This window comes from Mycteria americana, chromosome 9 (assembly GCF_035582795.1).
Source record: "Mycteria americana isolate JAX WOST 10 ecotype Jacksonville Zoo and Gardens chromosome 9, USCA_MyAme_1.0, whole genome shotgun sequence".
In the NCBI taxonomy this organism is placed as follows: Eukaryota; Metazoa; Chordata; class Aves; order Ciconiiformes; family Ciconiidae; genus Mycteria; species Mycteria americana.
This window is the reverse complement of record NC_134373.1, coordinates 2021932-2040722: the sequence shown is the minus strand read 5'-3', so window position 1 is coordinate 2040722 and position 18791 is coordinate 2021932. Positions and strand designations below refer to the sequence as shown.

General features: G+C 51.7%; 1 protein-coding gene across 16 annotated transcripts in view; it reads left to right on the top strand.

Annotated features, from left to right (window-relative positions):
* Positions 1-18791, top strand: part of LOC142414397 (uncharacterized) — an 86133-nt gene that overhangs the window by 30708 nt on the left and 36634 nt on the right. For 11 of the 16 annotated variants that reach the window (XR_012777058.1, XR_012777059.1, XR_012777057.1 and 8 more), the window contains 4 exons: positions 13535-14018; positions 15661-15871; positions 16710-16965; positions 17821-17931. The exons of 3 other annotated variants lie outside the window; for them this stretch is intronic. The gene's annotated coding sequence lies outside the window, so the exon portion shown is untranslated. The remainder of the gene's footprint in view (positions 1-13534; positions 14019-15660; positions 15872-16709; positions 16966-17820; positions 17932-18791) is intronic. 2 more of the 16 variants (XR_012777064.1, XR_012777061.1) reach the window with 2 other exon arrangements.

Genomic DNA, 18791 nt, shown 5'->3' with positions numbered 1-18791 from the left:
GGTGAAGTTACTAAAGAATGACATTTATACTGAGAGAGAAAAAGAAAATGACTCATTCACTAAAGCCTAAGGGCAAATTCAGTAGTTTCTGCACCTCAGCAGCTGTGTTGGTTGACTTTAAGAGGATTCTTTTAAACTCCCATTCCCTCTTTCAATACAGTGTTTCTCCTATGCTGATTGACTCGTTTCCTGGAAGTCTGCGAGCGAATGCAGCCTTCCTGGTGGTGTCTATCCAGGACAATTGTTTGGTGAAGGTGTGTGTTACCTGCACGTAACGGGGTGGGATAGGTGGTTCTTCATCACCAGCCTCGAATGAGGCTGGAATAACGGGTGAAAATGCTGACACTCAAACCTGTCTGTGTTGCTCCGAGGAGCGATAGGTGTTGTTTCTGGTTCTCTGGTCAAGTTTTAGGTGGTGGTTTGTTTTTTTTTTTTTTATTTTTTTATTAAAGCTCTCCTACAAACTTTGAGGTTTGCTTAGAAGAGTGGGCTAGAGATGGGATTCCTCCATGCCCGCTGCTGCCGCCTTGAGCTGCGGAGTTGTGTTGATGCACAGACTGGCTTTGAATGAAGAGCTGGAATGACTCGCGCAGTTTTGCGATGCTGCCAATATCTCAGTGGCCACTGGGTTGGGACCTTCCAAGTAGCGTTCTTTGCAGCAGGGCTGGATGGCATAGTTTTGTCCTGGATGCGAGGAACCATATTTAGTTCAGTGTAAGGAAAGGGCTGGGGGCAAGCTCATCCTCTCTCAAGATGACTTGAGCCTCTCTAGTCGCAGAGCTCCTGCTTCATTTTCCCATCAAAGCTCATTTGCTTGATGGCCAGGCCTGCAGGGCATGTGGCAGTAGCCGGTCCCTATAAGTAGGTTGAAAAATTAAGCTTATTACACTGGAAGTCGTCAGCTGCATCCGAGTTTGGTGGTAGATTCATGTTTTGGGGAAAAGAAAAGCAGCTTGGGATCCCTTCCATTGTGCGGAGGAGATGAAAGCTGGTTGATCCCATGGGGAGAGGAGGCCTGCGGGAGCTCAAGAAGGAACAGTCTGGAAAAAAACCAAACTTTTATTTTTATGTTGAAAATGGAGTCCTTGGAGGAGTAATTCTGTATAATGGTGTATGTGGGATTATGCAGAGAAACAGAGGCAGGGCTGAGCTGGGAGTTTGGGCTGACATGGCACATCTGCAGGGTATCCTGTTGATGGTAACTCCTTGCAGAACACAGCTGTTCCCCTTCGTGTGCTGTCCTGGTTATGGATTGGCAGGAGGCAAGAGCGAGCTATATCGCGGGGTCTGAAAGCTCATAGCGAAAAGCAATTGGTTTCTGGTGCAGAGAATAATACAGGATGTTTGGATTTGGGACACAGATGATCCCTTGTGGTGCAAGATTGCATTTTTAACTGTCACAGTAGCCACGTGGTGATGAAATATTTCCAGTTCAGAGATGCCTGCTCTCAGCTGGTGTAAATCAGCGTGGATCCCTCCAAGGCTGCGATGACTGATAACAGCTTAGGTCCTAGCTTACGGTTTGTGTGCTGCTTGCACGCGTACAGGAAAGGAGGAGTAACACTTCTTTTGGAAAACACCTTCTGCAGCCATGCCGAAACCCCTCTGCCAGGGGTTGTGTGCTGTTGAACGAGAGCAGGTGAGCTGTCTGGGCGAGGCGTGTTCCCCACCCAGCCCGCAGGGTGCTGGTGGCTGTGCCCCCACCCAGTCCGGCTCTGTGTCTGCTGCCATTCGGTCTTGGTCCCTTGCCCTCCTCTGAGCTGCAGGCTGGAGAAGTTTAGCCAAGTGGGTTGCTCTTGGGGTGGTGCTAAGCAAATGTAAACTGAAGACCAGTAGGAAGGGGTGCCTCTTTATACTGAAAAACCTTCGTTTCGTTGCCTGCTTGTAGAAAATGCAAACCTCGCAGCCTGTGCTCTGCTCCAAGCCCCCTCCTGCCTCTCCCCATCCCTGCCCTCATCTCCCTCCCTCTGCTGAGGTGAAGTGACTACTAGAAGTTTACTAGAAGTAAATCTATTAAAATATTAATGCAGAAGACCAAAGCCCTCCACTTAAAAAGTGTGGCCCAGAGAAGAGGTCATTTGTCTGCAGATAGTTAAATCAATACATTGCTGAATCACTCTGCAAATTGAATCGGTTGCTGGGGAGAGGGAGCCCTGCGCGCAGCGTTAGCTGTTGGGCTTTCTCAAGCCTTGCTGATGCTAATGGCTTGGAGCAGGCAGCACCGATCTGCAGCTGGCCGGCCGGCTGCTCGAGGGGACGCCGCACAAGGCTGAAAAGCCAGGACAGCCCCACGCTCACGGTCTGTCCTGGAGCTGCACAACAGCTGATGCCTTGCTCCACTCCAGCTCCTTGCTCTCCTGCAGGAAAGGCAATCCTCCTTCCCTGATGGCTTCACGCAGCTATGCAGCCCCTCTGGGACCGTAGAAGGGGTCCTCCCCATCTTGGCCGTATTGCTTTGTCCCTTGGGTCACGCTCTGTCCCGTGAGCGCTGCTGCACGCGTGTTTGGTCCTCAGCAGGGCCGAGCCTGGTGCAGGCTCCCCTCGATACGTGGCATATTTCATTATCTCCAGGCTTTCAGGTTAACCTCTGGGCAGCCCCACAATGATGGGTCATCAGATTTTTAGCCCATAGTTATTTCCAGACTGTTATCTCTTTTAATCATAACTTGGCTGAGCAAGCCTTATTGAACTCTGTGAATCCCTCCACATAAATCAATCCCTCCAGACCCCGGTTGTGTGTTGTTAATCAGCTTTGAGCTTGCTCTGGTTTGTCAGCCTTTCTGGGAATGGCCTGCCACAAGCTCAATGCAATCCAGATGCAATTACCAAGGTCCTATAGAGAGAAAGGATTACTTCCCCGCTCCACGGGCTGGGGTCTGTCTCTGCACAACTGCGCTGGCCTTTTGTTTTTCTGCCGTATTGCCTTGCTGTGTGACAGATCCGGGCTAATCCATCAATGAGTCATGCTTCACGTGGAGCAGAAGTAATGTTCAGAGGTGGTTCAAAGGGAAGGAGCGCTCTGCCTTGCACAGCTAGGCAGCAAGGGTGGCCCTGGTAGACGTCGTTGCTTGCAGGCCCCGATGTGCAAGATTTGGGGCTGCCTTTCTGCAGGTGGTTTGTGTGGCTGCCTGGTACGGATGATGTGAAGGCTAAATTTCCTTTTGGCTAAGTGCATTGCAGGTGTGTGCTTTGGGGTGAGGTGTCAGCAACAGGAACTTGGTATAATGACTTGTGTGATACACGTGATCTGGCACCCTAAGGGTTGATATTGTCAACGACTGGACCGAGACCTAAGCCTGTCTGTAGGGAGCTGCCATGAATGCAAGGCAGACGCAACCCTCCTAGCAAGGGATGGGTGTAGGAATATGCCTGTACGCTGCATGCATGTCCTTTTTTTAACACTATTTGGAGTCTAGAGAAGCTGCAGAGCCAACAGGAGCCCAGACAGGGCTCAGTGCCCCTCCTCGTGGAGGGGTGGTGCTGGCACGCGTCCGCCTGCGAACCCTCAGCACTGCCGCGTGCGTGCAGGAGATGCTCTCAGCAATGCCCCTTCCCTCCCGGCCTCCCCATGCACCTGAGCAGAAACAGCTCTGCGGGCGAGAATCAAGGTTTGACCCATGGAGCCGGTGGAGGAAGAGAAGGAGCAATTCCCCCCCACCAAGGCAGGACAAGGAGGGAGCACCTGGGTAAATGAATACCTTCCAGGGAGACCACAAAGGACAGAGCAAAGTGACTGGTGCTGGATAAAGGAGGGATCTTGATGAGAGAAGGATGAGGCATGCCGAATACCAGCCGAGAAGGGCAGACGGAGGAAAGAAGAGAGTTTGACAGGAGCGAAGAGTTTTTTAGGTAGCTTCTGAGGCGTAAAAGGGGAAGCAGCCGAGTCGCTTCCAGCATGTTGAGCCAGTGCTGTCTGTAGGTGGGCAGCGTGATCTGCTCTTGAGAGCCAGCTAGCACCCTGATACACCTGGGTCCATGGCAAGTCTGTTGTCTCGCTAAAACAACAGCTCACTCAGGTGAGGGTACCCAGGAAAAAGGTGAGTCTGCTGGGGAGACACCAGCCTCTCCAATAGCTCTCCATCGGCAGAGATGCCCGAGACAAAATGCCAAAAAAGAAAAAAAAAAAAAACCAAACCAAACAACCAATAGGTAATGCTGCTATTGAGATGATGAAGGAATACGGATGTTGAAGAAATACAATAGTCCAAGCCAAAAGTGCTCAGAAATGCCTGCTCGGAGTGGTTATTGGGGGAGCAGGTGGAGTGTAACAGCCTCTGACTCGGCCGTTGCTGAGCCGTGGAGACTATGCCGGCTGAAATTTAGTAGAGCACTGTGCATGTGAACCAGGGACAAAAGTGTTGGCACTTGGGAAATAGCTCTGTCGTGATGGATTTGACACGCGCGCTGGGTGGGAGGGAGCATACCTGCAGAGTGACGCAGAGGTCCAGGTGACGGCAGCGTGGCTGACCGCGCACAACTTGTGCCTTGAACTCCGCTAAACTGGACTGGTGGCAATGAAGGATGCGGGAGTCCCAAACTAGGCAGATGCTTTTCCTCTCTCTTGGAGAAAGGCATCATAACTAAAGCTTCCTAGCATCCAATTAATTTTCATTGACTCCCCACGAACAATTATCAGTGTTGCAGAGGGCTGTTAATGTAATCTCTGATCCAAGGCTTGTGGAAGGGAATATGAGCCTCTTTGTTCCCTTCAGCAGGCTGTGAGTCTGGCCATCGAGATCAGAGCGTGAATTTAGCATCTGGAGCCATGGATCTTCTCACCACGCAACCAGATTTTGTAAATATAACCATTCATCTCTCTCTGTCATGTTTCACCCAACTATTTATACGCTGGCTGTCTAAGCTCCTCCATTCCTGTTTCCTGGACTGGATATCTCCAAGAAAAAGCTTTTTCTGGGCTATTAATCTTTCCTAACAGGTAAAAGATTTTCAACTGCCTTCTGCAGCCTGGCTCCATGTCTGTCCAGAGCCTGGAAAAGCAAAGCCAGGTGAATTTATTTAAAGGCTAATTTGTGCATGGATTAAAGACCTGGAGCTCTGTGGCTCCCTGTGCTGAGCCCCAGTGCTGGGGTGGGGAGGCACAGGGGATCCGAGGCCCTGCTGATGACCATGATTTGTGCACTTCATACAGAATCCCTTTAAACTGGACCTAAAAATGTGTGTGCGTGCAGAGTGGGGCGGGGTTGGGGGGGGGATATTGCTTTTAAAGAAAAGACTAACTTGCGTGACGGTGTGTTTCTAAGCACAAGATAATCCTTTCCCAGCTATGTTGGTCTTAGGAAGTACCTAGGCTTCCTTCTGCTTTTGAGTGAACCTGGCTGAGACCTTTCTGGGCTGAGCTAATCTCAAGGACAAAATCTCTTGCCTGCTGCAGGAGGTGACCCCTGGGAAGACGGCGTGGCGCAGGCATAAGCCAGCTGCCTCCTCACCTGCCTGGGCAGCGCCTGCCTTCCCCAAGCTCAGAAGAGCTCAGCTGCTGCGTTGCCCGCTGCAGAGACGCTTCCCTCGCAGGCACGGCCACGCTCTCGGGAGGATGCCTGTCAGCGTGAGTCTCTCTGCTGTCTCCTCTGATTAGGCAGCCAAGGACAGGAGCCGGACGAAGACAGCCTGCTCGTGGGAGCAGTGGACGCAGCGGCGTGCAGAGGAGAGGCAAGCTGAGCTTGCTCACGCCTGCTTTCAGGGATGCGGCTCCCTGGGACTGTCCTGAGCTCTGTGTATTTTGCAGCCCTCTCCCATATGGGTCTCGTCAACCTATAGCCTGTGAACAAGCAAACCCATCCCCAGCGCGGGCTGCCAAGGCAGTACAGGGGGCTATAGGTCTCTACGATGGGTTTGCTGCCTGGCAGGCTGGACCTGTGTGGGTTAGGGGAAGAGGCGGCTGATATCGACAGGAAAAAGCCCCCTTGCCAGGACCTGACACCTCCCTTGAGACCCTAACAAAGCCCCAGCTCAGGGGAGCACAAACCCACCCTTTCCTGGGGTTGCTTGTCGTTGCTTTCCTCAATTTGTTCTTTGTTTTTTGTTCCTGGGCTGTAACGCTAGGCAAGAAAGCCCACACTAGGATCCCTGGAGGCAAGCAAGCTATTGTCCTTAAAACAAAGAAACTTTTCCTCAAATGTACCAGCAACAATGTGAAGTGCCTGAGAGCCTTTACTTCATCCTGGACCAGGCTTCCTGATGTTTTCCAGGACGCTTGTCTGGTCTGACAGCTCTGAAATGTAGGCTTCTAACTCCTGTTGATTTCCCCTAGCAAGGCTCCGAGATCTGAGAAAGCAAGTACGAAAGAAAACGTTTAGCCAAGAAACGACAAGCTCTGCGTCCCCTCTTTCCCACTCCTCAAAGAAAGCGATGCTGCTGCGTTTGGCGGGGCTCAGGACCAGGATGGAGCAGGAAACCGGAGCTGGCGCAGCGCATCTCCTCCTTTCAACAGGGCGAGAAACTCGAGATGGGAGATTTCTGCTCGCGTACTGCATGACCGAGGAACAGAAACACCGCATGGATTATGGAGAAGTATCGCAGGACTTCCCCCTACCTTCATCAGCCTCTCTAGAAGTTTCTGTGTTTCATTTATTTTGTGAGAAGAGCAAAAGGAAAGGAACGCCTCAAGTCAGCAAACAGGTTAAAACCCCAGCAGAATGGTTTTTCCATACACTGTCGTGTACTTAGCTTGCACCTTTGCTGTAGATGTCAGCCCCCCTGTACCTCAGACTGGCCCACGGGGAAATGGAGATCCTCAGACACAACACGCAGTTGTCTCGTCCACTCTGCGCGGCCACGGAGACCACCTTCACTGGGCAGTAGAAAGAGCTCAGCCTCGGAGCTGCTCGAAACCTCCTGAGATGGTCCAGAGTCAGAACTGGAAATGAATGCAGATGCTGCCACTGCCTGCTCACGTTATCCCAACAATCCCAAACTGCAGAGACCCTTTTTTTTCCTAGGAGGTACTGGCATTCCTCCAAGCACAGGGGGACCAGATGGAGCAGTAACACAGCTAAAACTGGGGGGAGAGGAGGGGAGGGGAGTATCTGTTAAGGAGCTGGCTTGAAAATAAGATCATGTAAAACAGCTGTTGCTTTGAGAAACAGTTTTGTTGCTGATTCTAGAAAAGGATAGTATGGGGGCTGATGTAAAAAATCAGCCCTGAAGACCAGATGTATTTAGACTGTGTTTTGAAAGGTTAGCGGGTCAAATCTAGAGACACCGTGGGGCATATGGGGGGGGGTCGGTCTGTCTGTCTGAGCAGCACAACAGCTCGCTGCCTTGCTTTCTCACGGATGCTCCTCTGGGCCAGTCTGTGGAGGCTGAGAGAGGCAGCACGTTCACCTCCGAAGCCTTCAGCATTGCAAACTTCTCTCGACACGTCTTCCACAACGTGTTACCAGAGCAGACTCTTCTGCGTATCGGTTCCCTCTGATGCAGACACAGGAAGACACGTCATTAGGTAACCATTTATATAAGTGCCCGGACGTGGGCTTGCCTTGCACTGAGATTTCACAGCTGTGAAAGCCCTGATGGCATCTTTGACCCGTGGCCATTGACCCAGTTATCTTCTGCATCGCCCCAGCCGAGTTGAACAGCCTGCAGTGAACGTTGCCTTGCCTGGTCCGTATCGTTGTCCTGCTGAGATGAGCAGGAGCTCTGCCTCACATTTTTCCGGTCAGGTGTTTGCTTCTGTGGATTGCTATGGAGATGGAGGCCAGTGTGACAGGCATCGCATAAACAACACGAGACAGTCTGTGTCCCGGGGGACTCGGTATAAACTCGGTGAGTGTGCGCTCTGAAAGGCGTCCTGGGCACAGAATTCCCATTAACACCATCAAATGGTGCTGCTGTTTAGCGCTCTGGAAACTGATCTCGCTCTCAGGAGCAGTGTTGAGAGGGGGGAGGGAAAAAAAATCAGGGGGAGAGCAGGATTAGTGTGTACGGAGAGCCCGTTGCTGCTCATCCAGGACCGGAACCCAAGTGGCCTGGTTACGCTGGTACTTTCTGAATTTGTGGCTCAGCTGCTGTTGCAGAAGCACATCAGAATTTATTTTCCTTTCTGTAACGCGCTGGTGTGTCCTACGCAGGACTTTCTACACGGGCACGAAGAACACGCAGCGAGAACTTCAGATTCAAGGCGACTTCTAGCCACGACGCTAGGAGGGACTTGGGCTTAGAGCAGACCTGAAGGACGTTGGTTTCCTCTTTGGGTGGACATAACCACCCGGCCGATCCCGCATACAGTGAGCAAAGCTATAGCTCACGAGCACAACACGTAGCTTATGTAATTATGCTGTGATGGCCATTGGCACAGGAGCGTGGATTTATGTTCCGGCGAATGTCTAAAACAGCGAGTGTAGGAATTCGGTCTCCTTGGTGACAAAGCCAACCAATGGAAAACATACAAAAAAAAAATGAAGCTAAAACTGTCCATGGACCCTGCTTTTATTTTCAGAGTGGAGGACAGTGAATTAGTCTGTCTTTTATCTGCTTTTGTATCTGTGGCTGGATAGCAGAGGATGCCTAGCTTAATTGTTTAGCTGTTCATGATGGACAAGTATCCTTAAACAAAGAGGGCTCCAGTTTGCCGTAGACAAAGATGAGCAAGAGATCTGGGCTATAGGAGGACAAGTAGCAAGATAATTCTTCAGCTCGTAGTCACCTAGTTTGTATCTGACAAATGCAGCCAATATCGGCAGAAAGCTGCCTGGTGCCCGAAGTGGAACAAGTTGCCTTTTTCCTTGCAAACAGAAAACTGGTTTCATTGGAGATTGTGCTATGAGTTGACATTAATGGCTAAACTCTCAGGGGTTTTCAGAGCGGATGGCAGACTCAGTGGAAGGACGGACCCTCCCAGCTTGGGCTTGGAAAGGTGGCAGCCTCTGGAACAGCTCCTTGCAGCTCCCCGAGGTCTCACCACCATCACAAGGGGCATCCTCTGGCTATGGGCAGGAGGTGAGCATGCCTGGTACAGCTCCTGCCTTCTATTGTCTTTCTACCCTGTGTAGAAGGAACCCAAGTCATCCCAAACCAGGATCACCTATCACAGGAGCATCCCTGGAGAGGAGAATTAAAACAGGATTAAACCATTAGCTAGCTGTAATGATAGACCTCCCTTCCCATGAGGGGAAAAGATGCCAACACAGCCCCTGTGTGAGCAAAGAAGACAAACTGTGAAATGTTCTCCACGCTCAGCTCCTATCAGCAGCTCTCCGAGTGGCCCTGGGCACCATCCTTACCCTATTGTCTCCATCTCTAACCTCACGATAATGATGCTGAATTTTGGTATAAAGTATTTTTTGCCCTTCCTGTGGAGCCCTAGATTAAAACCAGCATTAATAAAAATGTAGGCTGCCCATGTTGGCACACTGGACAGGGGAAAACATCTGCCACGTGTGTAGGAGCATCCCCCTCCAGAGCCATGTGAGCTGTTATAGCCCACGCTGATCCACAGAGAAGAGGGAGCTACCCCTCTTATAAAGAATTCTGAGCCTCTTAGAGAAGACGCAGATCTTAAGATAGCAGAAGGTATCACCTTCCCAGCATGATGCAGCCACTTAGGGTCAAGCCAGACCTGGCTTTGGGCAGTTGCAGCAGAGGGTGGATGGCAAAACCGTGATGTTACTGAACGGTGGTGGTCTTCCTTACCAGCACGGACTTTCATGAATGGCAGCGAGGGGTCTTTGACATTTGCACGCTGGTTGGGAGAATGTTATGGTGAGTGTTTGGCTCGTGGTGCTGCTGGTTGGAGGTATAGGGTTTGAGAGCAAGGGGCAGCTTTTACTACCTGCTAGGAGCAAAGCACTCCAACAATGGTATGTTTCTGACATCCCAGGCATGGGTTGTCCTTGGATCTGGTGGTCTTAGTTTAGAGGCTGTGAGTGGCAGGACTACTCTGCTCAGTGTTTTCTGGAGGTGGCCACATCTTCAGACCACTGCTGGGCTGAAAGCCACCTGTGTGCCCAGAGTGCAGCACCGCGTCCTCAGCAAGTTCTCCTGCGAAACAAATGCCTTGACAACGCCAAATCAAAACATTTTTTGCTTCAGCTCAACAAGCTGGAAAGAAAGATTAGGTTTCCCAGGTGGAAAATTTCCCACAGAAAATATTGGAGCCCTGTTTTCTTTCCAATTAATGAATGTTGTGACCCTGTCTCCCCAAGTTATTCTAGTAACGCCCCGGGATCCTAATTAAGACTGAGCCCAGCGGCTCTTGGCATTGTGCAAACACATGGGAAGACTCCAGCCCTTTTCTAGAAGGCTTCTCATCTAGTTTGGTTTAGGCAAATGCATCCATTGAAACTTTTTTTTTTACTTTTTCGACAGTGCTACAATGGAGGCTTTCATCTCTACCTCTTGTGTGTATTCCAATGTCATGCCCTCTGCTTTCAAAGGCTTAGGTTTGCCTTTAATTGTGTTGAGAGCCTTTGTCTCTAAGCCTTTAATAATGGATTTTTTTCTCCTCTGCTAAAAGAAGAATTTTGTTTCTTTGCTGGCTTTTCTTCTAAAGCTAAAGTGACAGTTCCCTCTTCTCTGTGAGATTTACAAAGCTTATCTTTTAATTTTCAAGAGCCAAACAGCAAGGGGGGTGGGGGGGAACGAAACGTCATCGTGCCTTTTAAACACTGTCGCTAGGAGAAGGCTTAATGATCTAGAAATACATAAACTGCACACTCTCAGGGTTACTTCAATTTAGTTACGCTGAACTGCTGCTCTTGACGGAGACCTGCCAACGGATGGAGTCGGAGGGGCCAAAGTCAGCACTTTCTTGCAAGCCTGGCCCCGCTGAAGCCCCAGCTTTGCCATTTGGAGGGCAGGGGGATGCCCGAGCAGTGCCTCCCCCCGCGGCCGTGCCGTTCCCCTGAACGGCCGTGGCAGGTCCCCGGCTGCTGCGTGGTGCTGAGACCGTCTGTCCTGTCTGAGACTCTGGATGCAGCTGGAGGCAGACCGTGGAGCCATGCACTGGCATTTTTGGAGGGGGGATGTGGAAGTGGTCCGTGCCGGCTGTAGGTCACCGTCCCGGTTCCCAGCTCCTCGCGCAGGTGTCCGTGCTAGGGGTGATTGGGTGTGCTCGTTAGCAGAGTGAAACCTTGCCAGGGATCGGGGCTGTGCCGTGCCTGAGGAGCTGCTCTTCAGCAGGGCGCAGAGAGCTTCTCCCCGCGTTTTATGCAAGGGACAGGCAGTGGCAGGGGACCGAGGCAAGAGGCTGTCAGATACTTTGCTTCCACGGAAGAAAATAACCTGTGGTCGACTCGAGAGATGACTGTGGTGTGTGACTTGAGCCCATCTTCAAGTATTAGAAACCAGAAAGCAAAGACGGGTCCTATGTTCCTTCTGCTCTAAACTCACTGGTGTCACGTTGTGCCTCGTGGCTCAGAGGATTTGCCCCAGCACTGGGGAGGGCAGTCGTGGGAGCACAACCAAGATGTTCCCCAGGCTCTGCGGGACGAGGTGGAACGAGGTGCTCTTCTATGCTGTAAGCGTTTCTGCCCGTGCCGGTGCATGTCTGTTGTGCAGGAAACACAGGTCTGGAGAAGGGGGTGTCTTTCCACTGAAGAATGCAATAAACGTATTACAGGGTTTCATATTGATTTGAACTCTGCTGACTTACCCTGGCTGAGGAGCTGGTGCTAGAGCAGGTCTTCCTTTTGTGCTGGCTGATAGTATAATTTGCTTGATGAGTTTTGCTCAGAATATGACAACTCGGAGCGGGAGGGAGTCATTTTGCAGTTAGTTTGTGGTCAGTGCAATGGGAGAGCTAGCCTTGAAATGAGTTACAGCAGAGAAGAGTGGAAAAAATTGTGTTTTCCAGATGGTAGGAAGCAATGCTGCTCTGAAACTCGGGTTTGGGGCTGTCTCTGACATAAGCAAAGTTTCTGATGAAGGTCCTCAGCTGCCGACTACGCAGTGTTCCTAGAGGATGTCTTTGCAGGATGTCCTTCCCTGCCTTGGCAGAAGTCCATCAAACCTCAGCCACCACGCATGAAATGTTTCAGCCTTCACCATGCAGCATTTTGTAACGAAACTGCTTAATCCAAACCTGTGACTGTGTCTGGGGCACGCTGTGGGGCTAAGCGCAGTGCACGTCTTCACGCGGGGCGCAGCAAGTGCCGTGTTTAAGAGGAGCCCACCCGGCACTGCCAGCGCTACGTGCCCAGAAAGCCCGTGGGAGGCTGAATCTTCAAAACCACAGCATTCCCCGACTCTTTCCTTGCTTCTAATTTGAAAGAGGCACGTGAGCACTTTTCCCTTAAGCTTCTCTCTGCAATGAGAATGAAAGCGTTAAGACGTGCCACAGCAGGAGCCATGGGTTGTGCTGCCAGGGGTTGTGTGCTTCGTTCCTCCAGGTTGCCGGTCCTTAGCCCCGGCGTTGAAGGATGAGTGGAGCAGAGAGCCCCAACTACCTCTTGAGGGTCCTAACCCAGGACGGGAGTCCTGGGGTGGACACGGGATTATGGAGGCTTCATGCCATGCACTGCTGGGCGCAGCAGAAGGGAAACGGCTGCCTTCCTACGTGCAGCTTGTTGTTACATCGCATGTAGATGGTGAATTATATGTCTCGTTTCCTTCGGCAAGACCTTGTATCCACTCCCGACTCCATCTAGGCTCTGATACCGCGGTGAGCAGCATGGTGTAAATCTTTAGGCAAACAGCTGAATATTGTAACCTCATTTGGTAAATGGGAAAAACAGGCTTCCCAGAAGATGCCTTTCACTTTAATTATTAAATAAACAGGAAAGCAGCCTTCTGTCTAGCTGAGCTGGCAGCTTATGAAGAGATCCAAGCGAAGCCAACGCGATCAACTAGCTGTCAGGTTTCCAGCCTGCTTGTTCCTCCTCTGGAGCACCTCGGTGTGAGTCTGGGAGCTCTGCTCTGTGCAGGGGGTAGCAGGAACCAGAGGGACAGGCACTGCTGCCGAGTGCCTTGCTTGTCCTTGGATGGGCAAAATATGGTCCAGACCCCCACAGAGCTGGGGGGTCTGCTGCCCGCCATCAGGAGCTGGGGCTTCCTGCTGTCCAGGAGACCACTGCAGGCACAAGTCACTTCAACTCAGATAGAGTTCATGGAAAATGAACAAAAGACTCACCTCTATATCTTCTGGCGAGAGGCTCTTCATGTCAGGAGCAGACAGGAGGAGAGCTGTCTGCAGGCAGAGGAGGCCAGAGCTGGGACGTTCAAGGCACAAGCTGTTGCCTTGGCAGGAGCCAGCGTGTCGCTGGGAGTTGGCTTTGGGTTGGAAGGGGAGCCGGTGATGACAGACCAGATGGGGGTGCTAGCAAGCCACAGGACGCCTGATACTCCTGCCAAATCCTTAATAGCTTCATTTGGGGGAGTTCAACTCTTTATTCCACTTCTTCCCTCTGCAAGTTAGAAGCATGCATGAGCACCAGGGCGTCTCATCCTCCCAGCCAGTGCCTTGTGCAGTACAATATCTCCTCTGTCCTGAAAAGGCTTTGGATTTTAATCTTAAAACAGACATTTCAACAAAATTCCATTTTTTTTTTTAAACACCTGAAAGATGCTGCTTTCATTTCAGGCAGAGGGAGCTCATTCTGAAACCTCAAGAGCTGCCGTGAAATGGGATCGTCATCTGTCGGGGAGCTCCAGTGCCTACGTGCCTTACAGCAATCGTGATGCCTTCTCATCCCAGCCTGGCACGTGAGTTAAGCAGTGCCACTCGTGAATATTGGGAAGTTCACTGAAATCCTCATTTAGCAGCGCAGGCTGGGTTTGCAAGTCCACGATGATCCGTGATGACTCCGTGGCGGTTTTAGTGTTCAAGCTTGTGACTCTCAAATCAGACAGCAATGTCTAGCAAATAACACTCCTACCAAGACTTGGTTTATTTTTTCTCATCTTGCTGTAGACAAGTACTTTTTTTTTTTTTTTAATTTCCTTTTCCTCACACCCTGTCTCATTTTGCATTTTGCTTCCACTCCCATGCACATAAAGGCCAATACAAGACCAGCTTCTCTAGCAGATGTTCCAGACCCAGACGTTAAAGCTATCTGAGCAAACGGGTAAGGATTATTCCGCTCCACAACCATCTTTTCATACTTTTGGTGGGCTCTGGAAAGCTTGAAGCACCCTCTTTCCACTTGCCTGCCCTCCAGACCCCCCTTCTAGGTTAAGCGAGGAGGACAAGCGAGCTCTCGCCAGCAGCTGGGGCAGGCGTTTGCTGCAGGGCTGGGGCAGGCAGGCAGCGCGGTGCCTCCCAAAAGCAGCGCCCTACCTCCTCGTGCCAAGCAGCTGCCCAGGCAAAATGTTGTGTCTGAGCCAAGTAGCTTGTACTCATGCAGGCTTCCAGCTTTTGAAACTATAAAAAAAAAAAAAAAATCTCACAAGAGAATGAAAGGATCAGAAACCTACAGCTGCTGTAATTTATATGCTCTTTGATACGCTCGGCTTTGCAGTGTATTTGCTCTCTGGGCTCCCAGTGGAAACTGCAGAGACCAAAGCAGCCTGACGGGCCGGTTCCCAGGTAGGGAAGTAGGTAATTTCAGGGTAACTTGAAGACTTGACTTCAAGTTAATTCAAGGTAATTTCAGGGTAACTTGACTACCCGTCCTCTCCCCCTTGCTCTTCCCTGGCTGCTGGCAGCAGGCAGCAGAGGAGAGCCTAGAGGAAGACCACTCAGAGCAGACAGCGGGTGTCCGCGGCGAGATGGGAAATCTTTGGCAAAGGGATCAAGGGAAAGGGAGAGGCATCTCGCGATCCTCAAAGCATTCAGGAGCAGAAGCCAGCTTCCTACGCTGCTAGCGTGGGTACCGGCGTGGCGCAGCTGGTCGGGCTGGCTCCCTCCCTCCCTGCCGCACCGCGGAGAAGCAGGCAGGATGCGGTGCCACGGAGCTGCGTGCTCCCGGCGGCAGCGGCTGCCTCTACAAACTCACACAGCAGATGGTTTTCAGTTGTAGGAGAAAAGCAGGGAAACTGTAATCGAGGTTTGTGCAACCAGGCAAAGAAACCCCTCCAGCTTCCACAGCAACGCCACGTGGGCGTGAGTCTGTAGAGTCTCCTTTGTAGAGTCCCTTGTTCCAGCCAGCTCTGGATTTCTCTGGCCTCCCATCGCGCAGCAGCGCGGAAGGATCTGACGTCCCGGCTTTTGCTGAAGAGTCCTGGTGGATGTTTTCCTGGTGAATAGCCCGTGGGCTCTGCCTCCAGAGAGACTGGCAGCTCAGTCGTCAGGCATGCAGCAGGGGTGGGTTTTTTTGCACAGGCTCAAATGAATGCATACGGAGTTAGGTGGCAGCTTTTGGAGCAGGCATCCTGAAATGCTAGTCTTTGCAGGAGGTGCATTTACCTACTGCTGCAGCTCTTCAGCATCCCCTGGCTCCGGGAGCAGCACAGCCTGTTCAAAGAGGGAGGTGGGTGACCACCAGAAAATGCTTGTCATGCTGGGAATGGACATAACGCCACAGATTTAATGAAGCAGCATCAGTTGGTGAAAAGAAAAAAGAAATGGAAGGGAATTGGAGGGGGGTGACTTTCTTTTTTCTTTTTTTTTCTTTTTTTTTAAGAGGGGAAGAATTATTTTGGCATTTTAACAGTTATTGACAGTCAGCTTGGTAGGAAAGCAACATCTTAGCAATAGGCTGTAAGTTTATTCTACCAAATAGGACTGACTCTCCTGCTGTCTCCCTTTTTTGCACCTTTGCGGAGCAGCAAGCTATTCTCGCTCCTAGCCCTGGTGTTGTGTCACCGAGGGTGTGGCTGCTGTGGGCAAGGACACCCCAATTTCATCAGCCAGCTGAACCCTGCACGGAGTAGCATCTGGCCACCGTTCAGGGACAGAGCGTGATGTTCCCTGTCTCGGGCATCGAGGCAGACCCTCACCTGCCAGTGTTGCCGTAGGCTTTTCACGCCAAAACGCAAGGTATGTAATCACCTTTTAGATAAGGCTCAAAGATCTGAAGCTGGGATCCACGATCTTGTTTGAACGTCAGCCTGTATCGCATCAAGACAGATCAGAAAGCATCAGGCTGGCTTATGAGGGCAGCACCCCCCCTTGGCATAAGCCATCCCCCTAGCCGCGCATATGAATGTAAAGAGGAAATGTTATTTCTATGGTGACATATCCTTGAGAGCACCTAATCTGGATTTATTGAGGTCGTAAAACTGACTTAGCACTGCGGTACCTAGACTGTAGGATAAATAGAAGTCTTCTATTTATAATGCTGCCAATCTGGCACCACTCACAAGCACTAAAAATAAAACTTTTTGCAAAGCAAGTCGAATTAATGGGTGCTCTTTTTGCATTGTCTATGAAGCAGCCCCTGATCCTGTGGCGTGCTGCACACTGTCGGTGTTTGGCAGAAATTCTGCACAACGTTGCTGAAACGCTACCTCTTTGGAGGGCTGGGTGCCAGCAACCCCGTGGCGGCTCCTCCTTTCCCTTTGGGCGGTCCAACCCTGTGCCCACTTGTGGCCCCTCTGCAAGTCTGGGGCAGGAATTATTAGCCCTGATAATCAAACTAGACAAGCAAAGCCCAGAAAAAAGGGAGTTTGCTGTGCTGGAGCTGTGTAGCGCACGCTTCTGGTCCCCCTGTGTGGGGCTGGATGGATTCAAGCTAGCACAAGTCACACCCTCCTCTCCAGCTAAGCTCGCGTGAGCTTGCAGGTGGAGTATTTTGCAGGGTGAATGCTGCTGGAGGCAATTTATTAACAGCTGAGCTGGCGTTCAAGCTGCTGCTGTTCTCTCCCCTCTCTGCCAGGTCCAGCCCGGTCCGCCTGCGTTACCAACGTGGGCACCAGGGCCGCCTTCTCTGCTGCAGGCACCCAGCAGAGAGGGTGCGTCAGACACCCAGGCAGAGCCTGGACCGACACGGCGGCACATCAGAGCCAAACAACCCCGGTCTCGTCGGTAATCAAGGGCTGGGTGCCCTAGGACAGTGGACCTGGATTAACTTGTAAAGCGATCTGTTAAAGCTGCAGATAAACCCGCCGTGGATCTTCCTTCCCAGGACTGAAGTGAGCCTCACCTTCCAACTATATTGAGTTTGATACCAAACATATTTTTTTAATAGAAAACCTTAGTACTGTTTTAACTCACCCATGTAAAATCTGTACCTCTAGTGGATACAGCTTTCCCCCACCAGCCCACCCGGCACAGCAGGAGGGTCCCAGACCCTGTTCCCTGCTTGGGTTGTAGTGCTGAATAGCCTCCCAGCTTTCTTCTCTTTGATAGAAAAGCAGAGATGTGGATTGTATTGTCAACACTGTTGCGGACAAGATCATAAGGCAGATACCTGCTGTTGTGATTTAACACCAGTCTGGCTTCCTCTACAGTGTTTTCTGGTTTTGCATTTACTTTCAAAGCAGATCGGGCTCGGCTTTGCTGTGGTTTCCAGCTACCGAGGTCTATGAACATCACCCCGTTGGATCTAGCTGCTCTTCACGTGGCTCTGATGGAGAGGCAGGAAGGGGGACAGGTGCCAAAGCTGGTCCTCCACCAGCTCTCCTCTCAACACGCCTGGCTTCGAGAAGTGACCTAAACAAGAAGAGCAGCTTCTCGCTGGCCAGCTGCTGACCAGGGCTGCCAGGACCCTCGTGGTCACTTTGATGTCCCCCCAGCACAGACGAGAGCCCAGCGTTCAGCCCGCACCAAAGCGCTGTGTTGCTAACTGGGCTGGCAGGGTTGTGTGGGAATGTCACCTCCGCGCTGGGAGCGGACGGGGAGCGCTCAGTGGGGGGCTCTGCTGGGGTCCTGGCACGCAGGACCAGCCCCGAGCACCGAAACCTCGCATCCAGCGCTGACTTGTGTTCAAAGGAGGGTTTCTTGCTCCAAGAAGGGATGTTTTCTCAAGTCATGATTTCTTCCCACAGGAAACCTTTATGGCAGAGCTGGCACGGTTTGAGTTAGGGTGTGGCCATCAGGCGTGATGCAACACAGTGGGGAAGCAACAGACGTTGATGTTCCCCTAAACTCATGATCAGGTTTGTTGGCTTTTTGTGTTGGCTTTTTCTACCTGTGACTTCACTCAGTTTGCAGAGAGTAGATGCCAGACAGACACAGGGGGAAAACAATTCCCAAGCCTCCTGTCCCAAATGGCACGCAACAAGAGCACCATTTAAGCATGATGGGGTCTGAGAAGGACGAGAAGCAGCTGGCCCAAAATGCTGCTTTACAGAACAGCTTATGGGGGAGACTGGGGGCTTGGAGGGTACCAGCAGCGACACGCCTGCCTACCTGATGGCCCTGTGGAAGGTCACGCAAAGCCAGACCACCCGAAATCCCAGGCGCAGCAGGTTGTAAAGGAGCAGCAGCCCTGTAAAACGTTCCTAAGCCTTCCTGTGATAGCGACTGCCTGCCTGTGACACTGTGTGGCTTCTGCCCTAGGAGCTACCCTCGCCTCAAGCCCTCAGCCTGGCCCGCTGGCAACGAGGGGCTGAGCCCTGGTTTGCCCCGAGCAGCGCTTCAGCGTGCACGTGTGGGATGTTTCACCGGCAGAGCTGCCCGAATTGCCTCGCCCGGTGCCTGTGTCTTCACATCTTAAAGCAATCAGAAAACAGGCATCGCAAAACTTGCAAGCTGCAAGCAGCGAGCGCAGGCAAAGGGAATTTTCAGAGTTTTTTGTGGCCAAATTTGTTTGGTTCTGGCTCTAGGATCCTCAGGGACACCAGATGAGCCTAAATGTTGGTGGGGTTGACGCAGACAGGGGTGGGATGGGTAAGACCTGAGGTGAGATGAAGGCCGTGCTCTGGGGCTGCAGCCGCCCAGGAAGGGAGCTGCCTGCGGAAGGCTGGAGCCCAGGGAGCGGGGCAGCGTTTGCCAGGCAGGCAGGTGGCAGCTTGGT